The 26,241-nt window shown below is 29.9% G+C and overlaps 1 protein-coding gene across 2 annotated transcripts in view; it reads right to left on the bottom strand.

Moving 5' to 3' along the window:
* Positions 1-26,241, bottom strand: part of LOC131854993 (cAMP-specific 3',5'-cyclic phosphodiesterase) — a 346,930-nt gene that overhangs the window by 241,883 nt on the left and 78,806 nt on the right. Inside the window, exon 1 of one of the 2 annotated variants that reach the window (XM_059206193.1) lies at positions 6,952-7,121. The exons of the other annotated variant lie outside the window; for it this stretch is intronic. The gene's annotated coding sequence lies outside the window, so the exon portion shown is untranslated. Of the gene's footprint in view, positions 1-6,951; positions 7,122-26,241 lie in introns of those variants that run through there. 2 annotated transcript variants of the gene reach the window in all.

Raw genomic sequence — 26,241 nt, 5'->3', positions numbered from 1 at the left:
ATAATAGGGCATGAAAGTTTGTATGAAACTTTGTCAATTTTAAACCGATCGGGCTGAGACTTTGCATGCATAAAGCTACCATGACGTAGGCATCCCCTAAGAAAAGATTTTGATAAATTCTACCCCTAAGGGGATAAAATAAGGGATGAAAGTTTGTATACATCTTTTTAGGTTTTCGACTGATTGAACTAAAATTAAAGATTGGAGTTACTATGATGAAGACGTTCGCTTAAATAGGATTTTGATAAATTCAACCCCCATGGGGAATAAAATAAGGGATGATGCCGGATATAAATGTATTAGTTTGAACCTTTCAGAACCTAATAGAACGAATAAATTAAGACGAACAAAATAATTTTTAGTTCTTTAGGCTACTTTTATTTTAGAAAAATAAAGTTATATTCCACGCGGATGAAGTCGCGGGAACCGCTAATTTAGTAATAAAGTACCAAATCTGTGTACCAAATTTCGCGGAAATCCGTTTACACTTTTAAACGTGATTGAGTAACAAACCAAAAATCGAAACATCATAGCAGCCAAACATCTATATACTCGTAAGTAACCAAACATTAAAATATCTTAACAGTTAAATATTAAAAAATCTAAATATTCAAATATCTGTACAAAGTTTCACATCCATAACATTAGATGAATAAGTAAAATTAATTTCTCTTTTATACAATTTTCGTTCTGAAATCCCTTAAAGAATTTTGTGATATCACGATATTTTTATTATGCACATGTTTGGTTAGGCAAAGTTTTGTTTTCATCGTTACTGACGATTCCCTTTTCTTTTGTATAACGACAAGTTTTTAAAGCTTTTTGTCTATTCAGTTTAATTTTTTTCCGCTAATGATAATGATCCAAATACCGAATAAAATGTAAATCAGTAAAAACAAATTCAGCGTGAATTTGTGCTGTTCAGAATAGCAGAATCTCTCTATTTCGTGACTTCCTGACAATATGTTGTGACTATGATTAATGCTGGCATAAGTAAGTTGACAGTATAATGCTGGTTGTGAAAGTAGGTATATAATTCTATATTTCAGCATATGCTACGTTCTTCTATACATTATCTCACTTCAGTCTCTTCTAATGTCGTAAACAATATACTATATTAATATGTTAAATATATTAACATTTTGAATTGCGCAATTCTTTACTATCAAAATTTCGTGGCATTAAAAAAAATTCTTACTCAATTTTCAATTTTCATTCAAACCATTATGACAAATACTTCGAATTATCCTACAAATTCGTTTTTTCTTCATATCTACCAATCTAATTTCCCATCTAAATCCCCTTATTTATGTGTCCATTCAACAAATTAAAACAAGTTGTGATGCGAGTTAGCTGTTTTTCTTTAGTAACTCCGTACTGCAAATATTTCTAATGTTATTTGTTTTCTTAGTTTGACAGAAATGGAACGATAATGTCTTCACTTGACTGCTACAAGGTTTGGTACATATTGAGATAAATATGCTTATATTATGTTTATTTTTTTTATTTAATTACCATTGCCTATGAACACCCCGCAACACTAGTTTAAGGAGAGTTGTAATTTTTTTATGCTTTCTAGAAAGTTTCATTATCAATAATTGTACATTAATGTTACAAACTTTAAGTGTTACTAAATCAGTATTAACAACGCAATAAATACATTTTATAGTATTATTTTTACTGCCATCCCAATTAAAAGCTATTTTTTACAAACAACTTTTCTTGTTAAATATTAAGTAAAACGTTAAGATAACTTACATAAAACTTTAGACTTTACATCAATTCAATTACTCACTGTCACTGCTCTATAACTACTGACAACACTGTTTAATCGAGGAATTACTTTTTTAATGATTTGATATATTTCAGACTAAACTCTAAAATCCATAGTTATAAATGTTATTTTTACAAAATGTGAAATTCTGAGATGTTCTCTAACGTGAACGAAGATTGCAGTAGAAAAGATGCAATAGAAAAGGTTTGAATCAATAAATAAATTGTTGAATCACATTAAATATACACAGGTATACCCAGTAGATTAGTGGTTTAAATACAGTATCCTAATCAATGTCAAAAATAATCTAATCCTTTTCATTGATTGTTAGGACTGATTTATTTTAAGATAACGTTAGTATCATAGAATCTAACAGCAGAAACTTTTAATATTAACAGGTCGAGTGCAGGTGCCATCGTAAAAGGAAATCGACAATCCAGTTGTAAGTGTAAAAGTTTGATAAAGTTTTAAAAACGAACGAGTCCAGACTGTTAAAGTTGTCTGAGGATGTGATTCGAGAGTTCTGAGAATATAACAATTATTTTGCATCAATTTCTTTTTGTTCTATTTCATTCTTCATCATATCTTTTGTATAATTAACTATCATATAAAATATTTAACATATTGTATGCATAGGAGTACATATATGTAACGACATGAAAGTATTCAGTACTATTGTATTTGGTACGGAACGAATAAAAATAAGTATAAGTAAAAACGTACCATTAGAGGCAATTTGCACCCGACTACGTACTAATGAAAGTTCTTTTGTCTATCCATTCCTTAGATTATTCATTCAACTTATACAAAATGAATAGTTTTCTGTTTGACATAAGTACATTTATCATTTGACAAGTCAACAGTGTTTGGTTTACATTCGCAGATGTAGAATTCAGATGTATCTTAAAAGAAATATCTGCGTAGGTAGCAGCTACTAAGAATTTTGTTTAAACTATTCGCTTAGAAGCTATTTTATATTTTAGAATAATTGTTATCATAACAACTTATCATTTTTCTGTACTAAGTACTGATCTCTTCTCATAAAAGGATGTCTTAGCTACTATTACCATTATGACCAATTTGATAGAATTTTATTTCGATATTGATATAATATTTTGCTTCTCTTACGCTGATGTATGCTGATGTATCCGGATCAGCTCTTATGACATCATGTAGATTACTTACAATACACATGTTATATGATATTTGCACATTATTACAAGTAATAAACTATTATAAAATATAGGTTTAGCATAAATTGTTTAAAATTATAAACATGTATTGTAATCAAGTTATATTAATATCAACCAATCAAGATTGTTATTTATACCTAAGAATATAAATATTCAAACACCGTATTTAATTAATACTAATTGAGTTTGGTACTTATGATATAGGTACGTATGACGAGTGAGTTACTCATGTTCGTATTGTTACCAGCCATTCTAAACTAGTCTGAGATCTCGGAGTAGATGTAAAAATTATTTAGTTTGAATTTAAAACCTTTCATTCGAGTTTTAATATTTCATATACAATTTTTCTTTTTAAGTTATTTAGATGGTGCATAATATAATCGGACGGATCGTTAATAGTAATAGTATCATGTATATACATGAATAGGATTACGGACTTATGAAATCGTCAATACCTCTTATAAAGTATGATGAGGTATAACTAGCAGTATTAGAATTATTACTAATTACACGCAATATATATATATCTTTCGAATAAATTGTAAAGAATTGTAAACTAACCAGTAATATTCTTATGATTATTACTAGTTAGTTTAAAATTCTTTTCTTAGAATTCATAACAATTTATATAAGTGCGTTTGATATACCAACACAACTAGAATTCATTCTCATAACAAATAGAAGAATTTCACACAAGCTTTACTACTGTTTATAAAACATGGAAATATAGATGAAGGAACAATTACGCGAGACTGTGGTTCGAACCATCTTTCTACAGACGACTTAGAATGGAAGGACGAATTAAAATAGTAGAACAATAATGACTGCATCTAAGCCAAAATGTTTTTTTACTCATTAATTATCTATGTCGTAGTGTAGTAGGTGATACTCGTGACTTCTTTCACTTATTTAGAAAGATAAAAATACATCAGTCTTACTGATATAATCTACATTGTATCACCGAAATGTAGGTCCTTCATTGGGATCCGTTCGTTCATTCAGTTAATAAAAGGTCTGTCTACTATATACAGACAGACACACTTTTGCATATATAATATTTCAATTTATACTTTGTATTTTAGTTTCAAGTGCATTGTGTAATATAATTTCTGGGAGAATTTCTACTAGGATGGGTTATGTTTATTATTGGCCAGTCTCTAATGAATGACAAATAAGTAAACCGTAGGGACAAAAATGTAATATAGAAGGTAAGTTAACTTAAATATTTACCTCAGGTAAATTTAACTTAAGGTAGTAGAAAAAGTAAGTTATTGTTATGATTACAATGTAGTCTATAAAATTACAAGAATTTACAAGAAAATATATACGGCGCTTGTATATAGTATGGCCCGAGTTATTTCCTTGAATTAGTGTAAAAATATATATTTTGTATTATTGTATTTACTGCTTACTACTTTGTCGGGTGTAGCTATTTAAAATGAAAATATTTAGTATTGGGATCATAAAAGAAGTGACAGACTTAAACATAGAATCTTTGAGGTTTGTTAGTAGTGATGGCATGAGGACCCTGCAATGTACTATGTCAGGTCGACCCCCACAAGTCTTAAGTGATCATCCTCAATGGCTGGATAACCAGATCAAATTAACCAATAAATTAACATGTTTGTACGGAATGAATAGTTATATCACAACCAAAAAAATTGCAAAATTTTGAATCATCGGGATTGTTGAATAATGATTTCATAAAATACGTTTCTAAACTACACTAACTATATCAAATTTCAAACATCGTCTAAGTATTGATAATTATTTAATAAAATACGAAATTCTATATTCGACACTAAAGCTTAGTTAACTCTAAAAACGTGTAAATTTGACCTATCTATCTATTGAGGTTCACGTTTATATATATATTTATATATTTCAGATAATATAATCAATTCTAGTAAGAATTTGTTTGACTAAAATATCCGTATATACCTATTACTTATTATATCATTGTCACGTTAAAATAACAAATAATGTTCGTTTAATATTCAATTAAAATAAGATAAACGTTATTAAGTTATTTCGACTCAGGGTCAAGGGTGTACCTACGTATAAAATAGTTGAAGCTAAAATGATAATTTATTACTTATAAGATAAGATAGTGTCATTTATTCAAACCTATGACGTTGTATATGTGATTTAGATATTTAACCGTTAATATACTGATACTGATGTGTTGTCAAACACATACACGATAAGTTTACACATACGACAAATAAAACATCTCGCGTAAAAATCATTCGGAATTAACAACTTGATGTCGTCATTTAACCAAAGCTGATTATTAATACTGATATACCTATTTCTCCTAACCTGTAAGTCCCACAAGGACAGTTAGACAACGTAACTTTAACTTAATATAAAACATTAAGTTTAAGTTACGTTGTATTAGTTAAAAGGACCAAGCGATTCAAAATGTATGGTTTCGTTTAAATTATGGTTGGAGTGAACAGATTGTTTATCTAAAAAATGGGTTAAGTATTTGTCACAGTATGTATGGAATTACCTACTTACATTAAAGAAAAATGCAATAGAGGTATAATTTTCGTACACATGAAATCACTGGTCTACTTTAATTTAATGTAATTTGCAATCATTAATAAAACGCAAATTTATCTGTATTTTTATGTAGAAAAAAGATAGCCAGGTATGTTTTCAAAATACAATCTTCACGTCAAATTGCATTAATATCTAAATATAATTAAATTTAAACAGACATACTTTCACGTTTATAATATTAGTATGAATAGTAGACTACACATTAATTGTTGATCCTAAAACCAGCATACAAGAAACGAACGAGAGATAAGAAAGAACTAAAGCCGAGCCATAATTAAGAAAGTTTGTTTTCAGGAATCAATTCAAGCAAGAACCAAACCTAGGACATTCTGTCTATAGATTATTCTATAATAAAAAATAGAACAACCTAATAAAATATGTGTAGATGATATGTATATGATATAAAATATTATACAGAATCCATAAATAATCAATATTACTAGACAGTTACTTAGTAAAGTAAAAAGAAAGAACATGTGAATTATGTTTAATAAAAACAATATACAATGTCTACCATCGAATGGTTTTATATTAATTCCATCAATCTATAAAAAGCATAGATAGAAACCACAAAACCACTAACGCAGTGACGAGTACGAGTATAACAATGGTGAATGATTAATGGTTATAGTTTTACTGAATAAAGAAGAAACATCTTAGAAAGATTTCACGTAAAATAATAGATCTGTAGGTATGTCTATAAACCTACCATACGTGTTCTTCCTAATATTCTCTATTAGGAAATGTCATTCACCTGCTACTTAAGAGTTGTTTGACATATTAAGTTACATATTGATTTATTTTATTGTACGACCAAAATATTTAACTTGTATTTTCTATGCATAATAAGTATGTAATATTAGGAAAATATATGTGTTTACGAAAATATTATTAAGTAATGTTTTAAACTATGAGAGTGTATGTTTTCCTAACGAAGTTTTCGATAATATTTTGATATCCAAGTAATGTTTTATTTTCTTTACAGCTATTTTATGTTAGATATTTTCCACTTACATGTCGATAATAGCAAAAAACGCTGTATTGTATTGACGAAAATTCTTACATACTAACAATTACTTGCGAATCTTACCATCAAGGTCAGAATTAGCTCGGATCCGTAAACAAAAACCGGATTGAAGACACATTCAAATTCATTTATGAATATTTATCGGCGCATGAATACGTACGTATCTACGGTGCACGTATTGCGTTTAGTTGCAGTTTCCTGTTTTAGTTGCAAAAGTGGTAAACGCGTCATATGAAAGACAATCAACATCAACGCGCTTCATAATTAGCGGTAACAAAACAAAAAACACACTCGCGACCATAATAACCGAAAGATTATGATTTGCCAAGGTTATGCATTTTAACAACACACTATATTTTTATATTACAGGTAATTAAAAATACACATACTCGATCGAAAAAACTGAATAAACTTCACCGTGAAATGGAACCGTTCAACGGTTAAAACTGAATGTCGCCGTGCACTGGCCGTGCTATTTGGCGGTATTAATTGCTAATCTGACGTTATCGGGTAATGTATGTAGGTAGGTGACATTTCGTAGGCATGTGCCCGCTACGGTGTGCGGAGGGCGCGCGCCGTGGCAGGCAGCGTGGCTCGCGGTTAGAAGAGGACTGTGCAATGTGCGTATGAACTGCGATCCGCTCTCGGCGTTTCGGTCCGCTAAGCGCCGCGCCGGCATGAGCGGGCGGTGTAGCGGGCGTCGAGCACGCCGCGGCGCCGCACGGCCGCATGGTGCCTGCCGAAGCGGAGCGGGGCTCCGAAGCATCACCGATGGACTATTACATAGTTAGAAACTAAATATAACATAAGGTTCCAATTACATGACGCTTTTATTATAACTGTAACTAAAAACGGCTGTGACTGAAGAAAAACTTTGGTATCGGATTAATGCTCTGGCATTTGTCTTCAGAATCATTAATAATTCATACACCAATATTTTTTTATAAAAAATACATAAAAAATTTTAGAGACGAATATGTGTTAAGTCACTATGGAACATTTTCTAGTCTCGGAACTGTAGCGAAATTAATGTAGGTAAATTAAAATATTATAAGGCGTCCATCCATGAGAATTAGATTTGACTACCCCTTTAATAAATCTAAGTACGGAAACAGATATTAATTTAAGTGCCATTTGTAAATCAACGCTATACATTGCTTTCCTGGCGACTTACTACATCTACAATCAAGGGAGCGCATCGACCCGAATCATTCCCCATGTTACAACGCTATTTCTAATCGAAGGGATAATTGTCACGCGAAGTGATGTCATGGGTTACCTTCGAAGGTATCGAGATGCCCTTGAATGCACTACAAATATCTATCGCATCAATATGTAAGTATACATTTCCAATGTAATAGCCGCTTTACGATCCAAAGCTTTTCAAGTTATTTGAATCTCAATGTCATTACGACAAATTTGTGTTGAAAAAGTGTATTTTAGCATGCAATTCGAGTTACCAAAACACGGTCTACCAACTTTACTAATATTAGAAATGTGTAAGTATTAGGGAATGCAATCCCGACTCGAGATTGCAAATTCGATCCCGCGGGATTAGAAATATCAATCCCGGAATTTTCGGAATCCAAATTTAAAAAAAATGTTGAATTCAGATGACTGAAAAAGCTCTATAGTGAGGTTAACTAAAATAACATATTACTCGAATAAAAACCTTTATTCTTTAATCTTACCAACTAAATAATAATCAGGTTGTAAAAATTAACGTAGGTAAATTAGGTAATCAAAACAATAAGCTTATTTCAAGGGAATTAGGAAAAAGAGTGATTTTGAAAATGACTATAGTTTCACTTTCTAATGTTTGACTCTCCGATCAACGCTGGTTGGCAATCATTATATGCAATGTAAAAATCGCCCCCGTGTTCCTCCACACTCAAACAAATCCATTTCTTTTTTAATGGTAGATTCTAATTTGTCTAAGCTCGTGGACGTGGATATATGTGCATTTTATCGAATGAAGTTTAGAATATTGAAATCTTCTGCAATCATTGAAAGAGGCAAGTCATCTTCGATAAACTGCTGATATATATTATATTTTTAATTTCTTTTTCACTGCCGCCCAATCCCGTTTATTCCGATATCAAAAATCAATCAATAGGTATAACATTACCTATAGACTTTGTTGACTCATCTAACCCGTATATATTCAGATTCCGATATCAATCAATCAATAGGTATAACATTAGACGGACGTAGACGAAAGTAAAAGTTAGTAACACTATAGTGGTTTAGAGACGATGACTTCATTAGTTGATCTTAATAATTATACAAAAATTGTGCACTAACGCAACAATACTGCAAACATAATAAAACAGATATTAATTATATGTAACGTAAATTCATATGAACGATAAATAAAATACCTCATTGCATTTTAATAAAATTGCTAACGAAATAGAATTTCATTTATGTTCTAAATTAATAGAACTCAATACAGAACTTTTATATTAGGTATGTTTGCTATCACGTATGGTACTTTACTTTTGTGGAATCTAGTGAACTTATTGAACACTTTATTCCATACTTACATAGATGCAATCTTGAGAAGGTTTCAGTATTCAATAGGAACGGGGCAAATGCCTGGAGCATTGATTCGGATTGAGAAGCAATCCGCAAAATGCGGTTGCAAAAATGTACAGAAATTGGGCAATGTTAAAATGGATCCGTATTAGTACTGACAATATATAGGCAATTCTGAAATAGGAGCAGACTTTTTATTATATTTGCCCTGTATGTAAGTTAAGTTAAAAATAAATATGTCAACGATATGTACATACCGAAAACCCTTTTAGAAACAATATTTGAATCCTTTTCTATCCTAACCTTTTTTGATAGCGATGTATAATTGGTTACCTTTGCCTACTCGGAAACAAACTTGAAGTGGAAATAGATACGAAACCTTTATAAGAACATTTCAAAATTTACCTATACTTGAATATTATATTATTTATGAGAAATAAACATGAACATATATTAATACATTTATATAGATTTCTAACTAATTTACGAGAATATAGCATCTTCGAAGCAACATCACCATGTTTTATTGCGGCCTTGCACTTATCAAAACTCTGAAATGCCTTGAACTGTTTAGTAAATACAAGGTATTATCAGTCCACACGCAATATCCAACAATAACAATAAAGAATTACTTTGTATACACTTGTGTCCAGCATAGTGTCTTATAAGCACGAATATATAATAAAAAGAAATGCGCCCAAGTACCAAGCAGATCAGCTATTGATGATGAGAATATAATTAAAGGCATTGAGTAAGGCTTATTTCCAGTAGACAGATATAAAATAAACTTATTGATTTTTGATTGTCTTTCAGTTGTAGTATAAAATACTGTGGATTCACAGGTTAGATGGTGAGAACATTTTTTTTTAATAATAAACAAACGGTCCGGTCAGATGCCGTCCTCCCCTCAAAGAATCGCCACCCATCAAGTCAATTCTCCGTCAAAATTGGAAACGTAAACAGAATTTTCAAATCATTCAGAAAGCTATTGACTATAAACACAAAGTTTCATCCATATCGGTCTAGTCGTTTAAGAGTGCCTAACTCCATCTATTTTGTTACCTGAGTAACACAACAATTATACATGTAAAGATAAACAATATCTTATATTATTACATGGTTTAGGTTGTTATAATAATGATATTATATTTATTTAGATTTATAATAAAATGATGCTGAATTTTTATAGTACCCTAGGGTTCTAAAATAATTCGGCATCGCTTTGTCATATAATAAACTTGTACTTGATTATTTCCTGTACATGTAAGACCATTGTAATAAAGCCCGTAACAACGCTCGTTATATTTTTTGTCTTTGCCCATATGTTTGCAATTATTGAAACGGCTTAACCAATTCCGGTACGATTTTCAGTAAATTATTGTTTCACTTAAAATTTAGTGTTATTATTAATTCAATCGCTAAAGAAACAAAAATTTGTACAAGTATGAGATTGCGGACTCATCAACACATTTTCAATAAACTGTCAGTTCTCTAGCTATGGAATTTTAAACTCGTTATCACATTTATAGTTTCTGATCATGAATAGTTTAATCACGACGTCTAAATTCATACAATACATAACAAATTTGTCATTGTTGGAGAAAGTTATTTAGAAATTACGAAATTAAATCTTTTTCTAAGTTAGTCATAGTACATTACATGGCAAAATAATAGCAATAAAAAATCAAATTATATGACTAATGATAATTGTATAATTAAAATTAAAAACTAAATCTTATCTCTAAATAACTAAACAAAAATATTAGGCAAATAGCTATTACGCAGATATATAGAAAATAATCATGTTTATTATCAAATTAAAACACGTTATTTCAACTTTAAAACAAGCTATGACATATATAGTGTTCTCAATGTGAACATTTATAAACACAATAAAAAACGATGTCATAAAAAATCTTTATTATCTCTTAAATTTTGCAATCATTATAAAATTCAAGCTTTACAACATATACAACCCTATAATTTAAGGGCTTTTTACTTGAAATAAGTTCAAAATTTAAGTAGAGCAACAACACTAAGTTATATCTCGTATTTTAACGAATGATACATTATATATTTGGAATCACAAAACAAAAACTTACAAGAAAAAAAATATCTACCTAGATATTAATTTTATGTCTACATATTATTATGTATTAGTTATTATAATAATACGGATGAACAATTCTTCAAATAACAATAAAGATTCTTACTGGATTGTTAAAAAGACATGTAATAAAGTAATAATAATAAAAATACTTCAATTGTGTTAACAGAAAAAATAGAATGTGGGATCGTTCATATTGAAAGGAGTATCTTTCATCCCAAGATGCCAAAAAGAGCGATTAATGGACACACACCAATGCATGAGTTGGAAAACTCGAAAACAAACCACTTAATCACAAACAATACCGATATATATAATTCAAAACTATGTATGTCTATATGTTTGTTTGTTACCTTTAGTCAATAAACGACAAAACGTATCTTATTGAAATTTTGTCATGAAGATAGTTTGTATCATAAATACAATCACGTAGGCTATCTTTTAACTAAAAAAATAACAAAGTCGCGAGAGACAGCTAGTCATTTTTAACAGTCTGAATAACACATAAGGAGTTTCAAAATATTATACGTATTCTTATAAATACATTTCAGTAATATAAACATAAATTAGGTACTTATATTATTACAGTTAATTCGTAAGCGAGCGGCGAGCAGACGATAAATCCTAAATAACTGAGATCTGGGATGGAGAGCTATGGAGATAATAAAAACGAAAAAAGTAAATCGTAAATTACATGGAATTTTAATGTACAATATGAATTAAAACCAACAACTATTTTAATTCTCAATAATATATATATTAAAAAAGTAATCAACAAATTATATTATTACAACCTTTGCTAAAGTAACCATATTTTTTCTGTTATAATATTTTGTTGCTATTTCCATGCATTAGGATTTTATTGGCTTATTATTGTCAAAATATTATTGCACAAAATATTTTCTATTTTATAGTTAATGTTTAATCAATTTTATTATTTTATAAGATGAACATATGTGGTTGGTGGGTTGTGAGTGATATTGTAGAATAAAATTAAATGAAATTTACGACTTACTTTTGGTATTTGTAATTCTTTAATATTATTACTACAAATCATAACAGATTGAAAAAATATGTTTCTTATAAAGTAAAAATAAATTTATTGTTAAAAAACTTATAAAGTAAAAATAAATTTAAAGGTTGTTAAAAATATTCAATGATTTTTTTGATACAATATTCAAATATAATACCTGTTAAAAAACAACAATACTTACCTGTCTAAGTTAAATCAACCAAAATTTAACTTACTATATAATTTATAATTTTTCTTTGGCTTTCATATATATTTATTGTATTACTTATCATTATTATTACATATAAAGTCGCTGTCGCTGTCTGTCCCGATGTATGCTTAAATCTTTAATACTACGCAACGGATTTTGAAGCGGTTTTTTTTAATAGGTAGAGTGATTCAAGAGGAAGGTTTATATATATATATATAATATGTACACCAGGGCGAAGCCGGGGCGAATAGGTAGGAAAATAATATTATGTATTCAATATATGAACAAAGCAAGTAAAGTTGAATATGCCGTAATAAATAAGTATACAACTTGGCTATAGTAATATACATATAATCGTTGTTTCTGAGAAATTAAGAAAAAATATCCATTCAATAATAGTTTCTTCTTCTAAGTACATAAAAACCATACCTTGTCATCACAAATGATCAAACATCAGATCTGTCAAAAGAAAAATCACCTTTTCTTGATTTTATAGTACAATATATCGTTAATAACATAAAATTATAATAAGCTCCATTCTATAAATTTTTCCTATATACTACTATACTATTTATTAAAAAAAATTACTTACCTATACTTTACATTCTAATGTTATCGTCAGATATCATGGTTCTGGAATAACTTACCTGAAACAAAAAAAAGAATATATATATATACAAAACAATTAGTATTATATTATATATCTCAAAAAAACATATATAGAAATAAAATAAAGACTATAGAATTTGACACTTTACACAATAAACATTAGAATTACTTTTATTTAAATATTACAAGTATTTTAAATACCGAATTTGAAATTATAGTAGGTAGTTAGGCAGGGTAATTTCTGTAAATATAAATGTTTTCTTTGGAAGCAGTTACGTCGATCACTTAATAAAATTAGTTTCTTAATATCATTCTAAATTGATTAATTAGCTATCAAAAAAGGTACATTTTTAAAACGTCTCCCTATTTAAAAGTTGTTGAAATTTGGCGAGTTGGAGCGGTAGTTGGAGCTGAGCTGGGTGCGCCGGCTGGCTATCGACCCGCTATGTGACGTAACCTGGGAGACTGCCGAAGGACGGCCCACACCGAAACTCAGACCCCTTATTTCACCAATAACACCTAATAAGGCCCTTATGTCAAGCAATGTCTCGGAAATTTCAACGAACGTTCTCAAAAAAACTGAATAACAATTGAGAAAAAACGGAGGAAGGGAAATTTATCTTACGCAGAAGATCCTTATCTGCAACATATATCTAGACATAATTTTTACAAAAAGACATTTACTTTCTACAATATTTAATTGAAAACTTTTTCTTAAAGATTAGTGTACTGCACTAATCTTTCTCACACCTAAATATATAATACATGCTTTTTTCACTTGTATTTTTAATTCTGATGTTTTAAGTATAACCTTAAAATGATTATACGAGTATTTTGAAAAGTCTAATAATTTAGTTAAGGATTATATAATATGCATAAATAGATATTATTTACTTAATATCTATAATATCAACATTTTTAATATTTTTTGTATAAAATAAGCCAATGACAATAAAAATATGTTTAATACTCTCTCTCTCTCTCTATTATATTATAGTATGATTTTATTAATACAACTATATGCACGTTCTCTCGCTAATTAATAATAAAACGGCATATGAACAACGTTGTAATGTTGTAGATCATTATTTTTTTATTAAATTGAGTTCTTTTATGTCATATAAAAAACAATATAAATATAGTAAATAAAAAAATATACAAAATAAAAAGATATATAAAATAGTATAAAACTACGCAACGGATTTTGAATTCTCGAATAGCATAATAATTCTAGAGGAAGGTTATATATATTTTCTACACAAACGGTTTTTTAAATAAAATTGACAATATATCATATTTTTTGTATAAAATAACAAGTAAAAGATCAATCAATAAAAATATTTGTCTAAATTTCTCGTACTCGTATGTTTATTAATACGTGGTATTTACATGCAGTTGCTGTTTTTATGCTGACGTTCATCTCGCATATATTAGTATGTAAATACCTACAGTTACAGCTGCATATGAACAACGCGCGTCTAATGCCTCCTGCACTCTGAGCGTATCATTATTTTTTTATTCTGTCTGAGTTCAGGCTTTTACTGTCTTCTTTTTAGGAAGATAGAAATTAACAAACATAGTAAATATAGTAAATAAAAAGTAATAATTATCGTAAAGATCATGAAAAGATTACTTATCATACAACATAGTATAAAACAAAGTATAAAAGATCGCTGTCGCATCTTTTCCCAATGTATGCATTAACATCTTTGACTGAAAGTAAAATAAGTCAACTTTTATTACGCAACGGATTTTGAAGAGGTTCTTTTTAATAGATAGAGTGATTCTAGAGGAAGGTTATATATATTATTACATGTACACCCGTGCGAAGCCGGGGTGAGTAGCTTAAAAGGTAATTAAATAAAATTGACAATATATGTATAACATTACCCTATGGTACGAGAACAAGTAAAAGATACCTAGTCATAATACAATTTCCCACTACATTTGTCTAAATCCTTCTCTTATGAAAGGACATCCGTGCCTAATGAAATGATCAGAAATAAAGAGAACATTACATATAATACGGATACAGTTCAGTGACTAGTACACTATTTAGTTTGGCATAGGGCCTACTTGCGATGGTCGCGGGTTCGAGACCTCACACGATGTAAACATTTTTATGGATGAGTTGACTGTTTGTAATGATATAGATGTTTTCATGTATATTATATAATACATATATTTATTTACAAAAATTATAGTTGTCTAGTACACAAGCTCTGATTAGCTCTACTTGATGGCGCTTTGTGGGCTTTCCAGGGTTATTATTATTTTTAAATGTTGTTACGATAATCCAAGGTGTAATACCAATATTTATTACGTAATATCTACTATTCAAATTACACCAAAATGTTCTTAACATCTTTAGTGACGATTTTTGGATTAAATGTAAAAATATTTTACAACACTGGAATTATCTTTGAACTTATCTTTGAACTCATTGGTACCCAAACACAATTTGTAATGCCTCGCACCATTAGAACTGACAGTGATAAATACTCCTCTAGAACTTTTAATTAAACTTATTGAAAACTTAGCTTGAAACTTATAACGTAAGTACAATATAAAATAATATAAAAGACGATTATATAACAAATTGACTAATTGTTCTCAAGAAAACTTTGTTACCAATAAATTAAATTGACATTTACAAAGAACTAAAATTGTTATTAATTTTTGGTTTAAACTAGGCCTTGACTGAATCGTATTTACTAAAATAATGTAATAATAATATAATCACAAATATATAAGTCTAATTTAAAAGTATCAAATTTCTTGATGAAATTATAATATTTAGTCTATATGAAGAAGCACAAGATCAGTACAGGTAACAAATTATTATTTAATAATTATTTATAAAAATAATGATTTTACACAAATAATATTGAACATTAATTAATTTTTAATAACATAATAAATACGAAATTACTATACGATAAACTTTGATAAATTATAGCAACTAGTTTGATTATTATTTGAAGTTTGCTAGTTATCGACACTGATGAATATCATTGGTTGATCGACGTTTTCATACAATATTACTTTCGGTAACAAGATGAGATTTTTCGCCAGGGATCAATGTCAATTGGTGGCTATCGACGTTTTCATAGAATTTTAGTATGTGTCCAGTATGAGTTGAAATATAATCAATTAAAGTGAAAAATTGTAGTAAAATGATAACAATTTCAGATTTTTTCCTTTATATTCACCTAATTACCTATCTGCATGCCAAATTTGAACTTCCTAGGTCATCATTTATAATAATACATGATAAAAATGACGATTTTTGGACATTAATATCTAAATAACCGTTTGAGATATGTTTATGAAATTTGGAACACATATTTATCTCGCAAGTCTCAATATATGACCAAATTTGACAGGTTTGTGTGAAAGAGTTTTTGAAATATTATATTAAATGGTCTCTAAATATACAACGGTGAAGCATTTACTATCTGTGTATAAATAATAACGAATGGTGTGGTTTGCAACGGCTGGTAATCAATAAATGTCACCAAGTCTTGTAAACTTATTTATTTTTATTTACTTGACAATTGTACTTCATTTCCTAGGCGTCCGTCGCTGAAAAAGGTTAGAAAATGCTGTTCTAAGCGATATAAAAATATATGTGTATATATTTTAACATAAAAAGGAGGAATTTGTCGTAATATAGTATCACGTAATATATACTTCCACAGCGACATAGAAGTTATTTGAGTCTGTTACACGATATTTCCGTTACTTCTGCACCTAGTGCTAATGTATTTGTACTATTTGTAAGGAATAAATAAAAGAATCGTCTTTCCCTTAATACATAGATAATAAAATTTGTATTGGATACATTCTAAGCTCTTGATAGAAGTACACATTAGTTAATAATAAATAATACAACGTTTTAAGATAGACTAGACTGTACATATTATACAGTAATCACATCATGATACCTAAAACGAATACATATGTGTTTAACACGATTTCTTCTATAATTGGTCTCATTCTTAGTTTAGGTCTCAATGTATTTTATTATAAATTAGTATATAGATATTATTCTTTATCCAAAAATACTAATAAGTCACGACTCAAACTAAAAGAAACCTTTCAGTGTCCAATTTGTATACAATCATCTAAAGAAACGACTTTAGTTTCAACTTTATAAGGCTTTACATGCAAATTGCGAACTGACCCTCTCATCTCGTATAGATCCAAGTTTTATTCTACAACTTGTGTAAAAGTTGTTGAAACACGAATTGTTTTCTCTAACAATTATTTATGGAAATACAATAGGTAATTTTCATGTTTTGTTAAGAAATATGTAATATAAATCTATGAATGCTCTCCATACCAGAGGCATAAAACTTGCCGTCTTATTGAGTCTTTTTTGAAAAACTCGGGTTGTATTCGTTATATGATGGTTGATAAAAATCAATGACATATGCCATTAGCTTTTATAAGTATAGGTAATCAATCATTCTCGAAAGCGGCGGGAGTGTTTGCATCGAATGTTTGTGAAATGGAATGTGGATGGAATAGCAGATTTTGGGACAGCCCTACATAGATTCTCGCTGGTATTGACCCACATTCCCTGTGACGTAACGTTTCGGAGCTTGGAGTTTTAAGGACGCAGTGCTCTGCGATGAATTCCAATTCGAAACATTACCTAAATAGTTTAGTCCGAACATAATGTATAAGAGCTCAGATTTGTTCAGTACTTACTTAGTAACTTCTCATTTAGTATAATTATTAGAATGCCCAAGCGAAGCAGTACCAGCAGTCTTCATATTGGAATTATATATTATTATTATTACAATAAGGAAAACTACCCACGCTTTTTTTTTTATTACAAATCCTTATAAAATAATTGAATAAAATTGAGATTGAACTGTATTTATTCAAAAGAAAGTAATTAATGGAAAGGACAGGAGAAATACAATTTTACCCGGGAAGACCGTTTTCAACACTCCGAACACCATACTTACTCACCTTTGCTTAGGAAAGTCCCCATGTGTAGTATTGTTTAGTGGCCATACACTGTAGAGTGTATATTTTCATAAAAACAATTGTATTGTAACAATGAAATCAATAATTTTATTGTTTTATATGCGGATATATTGTATATAGGATTTAAATACGGAGCGTCCATTTTATTCCAGTTCTTATTTTCAATTATTTTTTTATTCTAAATTCGAAATTTATTAAGTGGCCACATGTTTTTATTTGTGGCCAATATTGTCAAGCGCCCTTCGCTGCAGTAAGCAAGGCGGTGATACAACCTGCTTAGACTATGGAAGTTCGGAATACGGAACAACGCGGACCAATGACCACTGAATTTCTAATTTTGTAACAGTTAACGTTTATATGGAGGAGTGCAGAGAGCTAATATTTTTTTTATTAATTTCTTTAAAAATATATTCAATAACATTTAAAACCATTACATCTATTTACCATGTCAATGTCCGTAAATTTTGAATTTTATTCACTTGTTTTGTATTCTATTTATTTCTTTATCTTTTGCTATATCTCTCTGTCTCGCACACATCTGTCCTTCATGTCATTGATAGAACCTCAATTATAATACGTCCAAGCTTTAGATTACATAAATTGTTCGATTACGACCATCGACAATCATAAAACATAAAATTAATTTAATTCTACAAAATTTGTAAAATTAATCCATAACTTATATGTCAAACAAATATTTCGTAAAATTATACTTTTATCAATAAACAACTGTGATAAGAGAAACAATTAATGCTTAATGGTTTGATATCTGCAACACCTTGGGCAATTTGAATATTGGATTCACGGTATTACACGCAACATTAATGAATTGATATTAAAACTGAATAAATATTTTTTTTAAAAGCTATTATAGTCATATTTTTGTAAATTTCATCCCAGTACTTTCCGATGTGATACCTCTTATAACAGAAGTAGATAACCGTGTAACCAAAGTGGCTGTCAAATAATCTAAATGAAATAAGTGTTTTTTTTTCTTTTAGTGTTTTACGATGAAGATGAAATCTGATCGACTCGAGCTATATATTCTAATTCTTAGTTTTAGCACAGATAACATAATATGTTTTAGTTTATACTTTGAATTTCTGGATTATTGTTACTTACTGCTACTTGGTAATAATTTCTCTCTTCTTTTTTACGGTAAACAGATGCTATATATTTGTTTTATTTTTAAACGTACTTTATGTTTTACGTCTTTTGTACACAGTTTAAGTTAGTTTCATGAATATGTTAATGTTCAGGCGGTATGCCGCCTTTTTTTTGTGATTTGAGTGGTAAATAAACTATTCATATTAATATTAATAAAGAAAAATACTTTTAAAAAATTATAATATTACTATAAATAAAATATTACGGTATTTATTTTGCTGCAGACGATATTTAAATTAATACCATAACAATATATAGTTATCTGCCGCAATTAAATTATCAAGTCAAAAGCTGCTAAGAGCTATATTGCTGGCCTTTTTCAATCCGCATAAAACGGCAGTTTCCATAATCCGCTCCTTTTTTTGCTGGCGCAAATAAAGCAAGGCAAAGACATTACTGTTAAAAGACGCGCACCCTCAAATCGGTATTACGGTTTTGTACGTAATAACATGGTAATAACGTTTTATCGCCACAGAAATGTTTTACCATTCCAAATGAGAAATGGAAGCTATTCATTGTGATGTGACGGGAAGCGAATTTTATCAATCACACGCCATTTTGTAGTTGTAGGCTGGCAATATAGGTTTATACGTTTCAAGTTAACTGCAACGAATAAAAATAAAATCTATTAATATGAGATCAGTAAATGCAATGAACATTTAAATGTTTTGCTACCTAATAACAGATACAAATGAAAAAATAAGTTGAATTTAAAAAAATATCTAAATATATATAACTCAAAGGTGACTGACGTAGTGATCTATCAACGCACAGCCCAAACCACTGGCGATCGGGCTTTTGGCACGTAGATGTTATGACGTAGGCATCCGCTAAGAAAGGATTTTGATTAATTTTACCCCCAAGGGGATAAAATAGGGGATGAAACTTTGTCAATTTTAAACCAATCGGGCTGAGACTTTGCAGGCATATAGCTACTATGACGTAGGCTAAGAGAGGATTTTGATAAATTCCACCCCTAAGGGGATAAATTAACCCGAGCGAAGCCGCGGGCAATAGCTAGTATAATATATGTATCGACGTAATTAAATTAATACCAAATATATCAATATTTGATATTAATTTAAATATGTTAAAGTTATATTATTTATAGTTACTAGAATAAATTATGCTGTAGATATATCCCATATTTTGTTTTGTAGCTACAGATACTCGTGAATTTAGTATATTCAGTAAATTCCATGCAAAAATACTTACACTTATAAAATTATAACTTAATCATTTATAAATTCGTAGGTGATTGATTGATGTGTCTAAGTCTATGACATGGTATCTATCAATCAATATCGATGCAGATAAACTAAAAAAGTAGCTCGTCCGCAGTCTTAATAAGCGTACAATTTGATGTAGCGTTCTTTGCAAACAATATAGCACTTACCAGCAACTGATAAGTATTGTCAATGCATAATGTCTGTACTGTCCATTCATGATTCAATATGTAAACCTTGGTGATTGTTTATGATTGCCTAATTTCCAACTAATACATCGATGGTAAACACCATTAACAAAGATAATTAACTCGAGGACAGGAGACTTGCTTTCTATTCGATTCTAAAATATGATTACATTACACAGAACATTTTTAACTTGTTTACGAAATACAACTCATCTCACGAGGCCAGCGCCAACTTGCTCTATTCATTGGTAACAATTCGAAAACATTATTGGTAAAGTTTCAAACATGTCACATAACAAAGAACAACACGTACGCCTTTACTCAATGGTAATTACGTGATGCTCAGTCCATTTTGAGTTTATTGTCAGACATAAACACTATTTTGCATAAGCATTAGCTTCTACTACTACATATATGTAGAACATTATTATAATCATCACACACCGTCGCATATTTGAATAAACTCGTATACTATTTTTTATATAAATAGAATGGCAGAATAACTGACGGCCCACCTGATGATAAGGAGGTCTGTATTCATGAACAGCACCACGCCTATGCACGTCTTTAATTGTCGCCTCGGTATCTCTTATGTGTTATGATTTCGGAGAATTACAATCTCATGTCTCCGTAGTTTTCAATTTTACATCTTTATCTATTCAAAACATATCTTACAAACAAGTTGCTTAGCGGCAGAAATAGGAGAAACAGAGATGGGTATCTACAGGTACCTCTGTTACATCCATTTTAGCCGATAATCTCATATATAAACCGGAATAAATGAAATCACAGAACAACTACTTCTATATTCAGTGGTTGAACCATTAAAAAGGTTAAGTACCAGTGACCTGCCGGATATTCATAGTTTTGTGAATTATATAATATTGAAACATCACTCGGGAATAATATACCTTTCAATCATATATAACTATCATAAAATAAATTAAAAGACTTTTACAAATCAACGCAGTAATTCAACAGTTTACTTAATTAAACAATTACAATATTTCGTAACAAATTCTGTCTCTCTATTAAATACCCAGCAAGACTTTGTACGTGTGAAATAGCATAAAAATATATTTTGCATTAAATTATGAGATAGTCCAATCTGTATACCAATTTACAATTCATTGAAATCCGTTCAGCCGTTTAAGTGTTTGAGAGTCGAACATCTGTGCGAGCCTTTACATTTATAAAACAAATAACTACTATAATAATATCTATACCCACATTTTAGTAAGGACTAACATTTTTTCGATAGATACGAATACTATTAAAAATTTAATATTTGATTCAATCTAGAATTAAGTAGTTAAATATTATTGTTATGATAATAATTTACAAAATATCGCTCTATGAAATAAAAGATATTACTTACCTAACCTCGAGGTTTAGTATTAAAAATCATTTACTACATACGTGAACCCTGAGATGCGGAAGCTATTTCAACGAAATAGCTATCTCCCCTCGCGCAGTGAAGTGTGAAACTATTTCAAATATGGTTTAAGTAGGTTTGCCTTCTCTCCGTCGCTCCTATATGAATAACAAACAATATACATTTAAAAGAAACTTCTGAGTCATGATGAGTTTTATTCAAATGCACATCAATTTGTTCATTCTTTCACAAATAGTTAATTCACCTAAACGTGGACAGATGACACTGTTTATAACTACCCTGTCTCTGTTAACAGTAATGAATGTATACATTGACTTATTTTGTTGAGAAGCCATAATAAATAGTTTTAAATTATAATGATAATTCAAACTATCTCTATGTTATTCATATTTGATAATCAAAGTTTATGAAATAAATTAATGTGATAGCAAAAGTAATAATAAAATCCCTGAACAATTTATACAGCGCCTTCTAGTCCCAAGCTAAAGAAAGCTTGTATTATTGGTACTAGACAACAAATAAATACACTTCGATATATTTTCTTTATAAGTACATACATTGAAAACACCCAGATCAATACACACAATCGAAGACATATTGATGTCATTTGTGTTGACAAATGTTTGTACCGTGATAGGTAATCAAATCTGCGAGCATCAAGAGTAAAGCGGTATGCTAAACATCCAGACCACCGAGACCGTCAAAATACACATTTCGTTCGTCATGACCGACTATTATGAAAATAACTTATTTTTTGTTTGATACGAGAAACCAATGAACGGAACGCATAATAATCAACATGTATGACGTCATTGACACGATATGATTATTTAACGCGAAACGCATAGCGTGATCCATTCTTTCATCCAAGATGTTTCTTCATTATGAGGTACATTTTCTCGTCTTCTTTACTTCTTTCTAAAATTTAGCTCAGGTTTGGATTGAAAAAATATAATTTTATATTTACATAAAATGTTAATGGTAAAAATCGAAACATTTCAATATCGCTTAACATAACATTACCTACGTTATGTTAAGCGATATTGAAATATTTCGACAATACAAATAAGTTAAAATATCGTGCTAAAATATATTTAAGGTCAGTTCAAAATAATCGGTTGTATTAATAATCAGACACATAACCATCTCAAACTACAAATGAATTAGCTGCGGTTAATAGACATGTCTATCCAAACAAAGCCAGTTTATTTACACCAGATCAGCTTAACCTGAACTTGTGTACGTAAATACCGTAAGACGTAGTAGCAAAATTAAAATAAGAAGAATAAATAATCCTGAACAATTAACTCAGCGCCATCTAGTCCCACAGTAAGCAGTGCTTCTGTTGTGGGTAGACATGTAAGCTCCTAAGAAAAACTCAAAGCCGAACACACCTATAAAGAGAATTTACAAATGTAAATATTTGTTTGTTTCTTGTCCTATTTAATAAATGTCTTGTCCGACTGTAACCAATATTGTTTTATTTAGTAATATTATTATACAACATGATGATGATGATGATGGTCTATGCTAACGGGTACACCGAGATAATACCGATAAAATCTATTAAGACACAGTAGCAAATTCACCAGAATCAATAATGGGTCCAGGAGAAGTGGAGGTCAACCTGCAATGCATTGCCAGCAATGACGGCTCCATATTTCGTCCTCATAACTCAAAACCACCTTATGTTAGTACTAGGTATATTAATAATTGATTACCATTAAATTTAATCATTAAAAGCATTAAATAAAAATTGGCAAATAGCATAGTAATATACTATCGAAAAAGTGCAAGTAACGAGAGCAATTTGTGGGGAACCTTATCGGGTAAAGCTAAGGAGAAGCGGTCGCGAGCGGCTTCACAATTTAATTGCTTTGGCACTCTTCCATGTCTCACACAGAAGAAAAATGTCACAGAATAGCCTCTTAAAATTCATATAATTTATGTTTCATTTTGAAATTTCCCATATAACAATCCAAATTGACGAAGACACTGAAATACATTGGATATATTGTTCGTCCACTTATTGGCATAAGGTATAAATTTAAAAGCTAGATGGATTTTATGGAATCAGGGGTTAACAACTTTTTTAATAACGAGATCAGTCATTACAAAAGTTTGTATACCTCTGAATCCTCTTTTGAAATATTAAATATTTACGGTGTCCTAAAACATATACCTACGAGTATTGCTATTACCTACTTTATTCTATAAAAAGCATGCAAAAATTTTATATACAAATGCATGCAATAATTTCACTAGTAATGAATACTGGCACATTTGATATGTGCTTACCATAATGTATTTTTTGCTTATTTCTGTCTACTCGTTTACGAAGGACTAAAAGGTAGCACAATTCGAGTATTGAACTAAAATAAATCTATCTGGAGGTCGACCTGACATTATTGCTAGCAATGGGGTTATCAATCCACATTACTAACAATCCCCTCCCCCAAGATACTAAAATAAATCTATCTTTATGTTAGATACCGCGATAAAAGCAATAGTAGTAAGTTCTTAAAAGACCAAGCTTAAAAGTATGATAATAGATTTATTATAATAATATTCGTATATTATAGACATTTCTGGGTATTGTTTATTCTATGTCCCTACCGCCTGAAAAGTAGATATACATAAAGTTTAAGAAAAACTTTTCCAACTTCTGCCCACACTGCCATCTGTTTACGAAAACTTGTTATTGCCACGATTATAGTCCCACGCGAAAATTTGGCAATCCAGTGAATTGTGGAATCATGTTTTTGTTAACGACAGATTATTTGCTGTTATTCAATTACTTTAGATTACTCAATTGAATAAGGCTATATACTTTTTAATTTCATCAGAGCAGAATAGGTATAGCTCAACAATCTGCATATTTTGCCAAGCTGAAGAAGAGACGCCACTGCAAATCCTGTTGCTGTAAAACTCTATGCCTAAACAAATCTCCATTGGAAAGTATACTCTCTATCCTGAGGAGATACAAACTATTCTTCCTAGTAGAGAACTTTGAAAAACAGTCTTCATCAAACAATAGCCCAAAATATAGGTATATGGTTTATCATTACTCATTAAAATAATAATAACCCAGGACAGTTCACGTACCTCCATCTAGTCCTAAACTAAGCAACTAAATCAGGTGTTGAATGGAGGATTCATGACATAATTTAATTTCAGACCCTACGACTTTTCTGAATTTCGAAAATGAATATTGAAATTAGGGTAGAAATGCTGCTTAAAATCTATTTAAGTTATACCTTCTGGTTACATTATATTATATACATTATTTATATTATGTTACTAGAACATTAGTTTAATAGAATACTCTGATGGTTCTTGTATTTAATTTTAACTTATGCTTTAAGTTTGTATTATTTTAATTATATACAATCTCATTTGAAAAAGTTTAAAACAGATCTTTTATTAGTTCTTCTCTCAATCTACATTTTTATCTAACGCTGGATTTAACTTATCCTTACTAATATTATAAATGCGAAAGTAACTCTGTCTGTCTGTCTGTCTGTCTGTCTGTCTGTCTCGCTTTCACGCCAAAACTACTGAACCGATTTAAATGAAATTTAGTACGCAGATAGTCTAGACGCAGAGGAAGGACATAGGCTACTTTTTAATGCGTAAAAAGGGTATATAAATACAAGGTTATCTTTATGTAATCCTTAATCTTTTCATTTCACTAGCTAACAACCAATCAACACATCGCGTGCGTTTGCGCCATTCGCCATCTTTTCATTTCATAGCTATCAACTCATCGCGTGCGTTTGCGCCAATAAGGTATCCATCACAGAGAACAAAACCACAGATAACATAATGTAAAACGAAAGATCTTGCCGGAAACATGACGTTGACGTTATATTGTTTTTTGACACTTTTTTATGATAAAATCGTATATCGTGTGCATGTGTTTTTTCTTTAAACCTGAAATTGGCCGATTGCGAGACAAATTTGACAAATTTTTTTTATTAATTTGTTTTACGGCTCTGGATACAAGTCCTGTTTAGCCCAACTTAAAGTTTTACAATATAAATTACAAAAATTAAAGTCAATGTCCAATGTTAAATAATAATAAATGTCAAACGTTGTTTCCCTGTTCTGAACAACTTAAAAAAAAACTTAATAACAATCACAATTTCTTCAAATTTTATTATTTACATTTTTTAAAGAATGTTGTGGTGTGGCTATCCGAAATTAAATTATTTACAATTTTGT

The sequence above is a fragment of the Achroia grisella genome, unplaced genomic scaffold (assembly GCF_030625045.1).
Source record: "Achroia grisella isolate CSIRO2021 unplaced genomic scaffold, CSIRO_AGI_Agris_v1 utg126, whole genome shotgun sequence".
Lineage (NCBI taxonomy): Eukaryota > Metazoa > Arthropoda > Insecta > Lepidoptera > Pyralidae > Achroia > Achroia grisella.
Note: the sequence above shows the minus strand (reverse complement) of the source record. Positions and strands in the feature narration are given on the sequence as shown.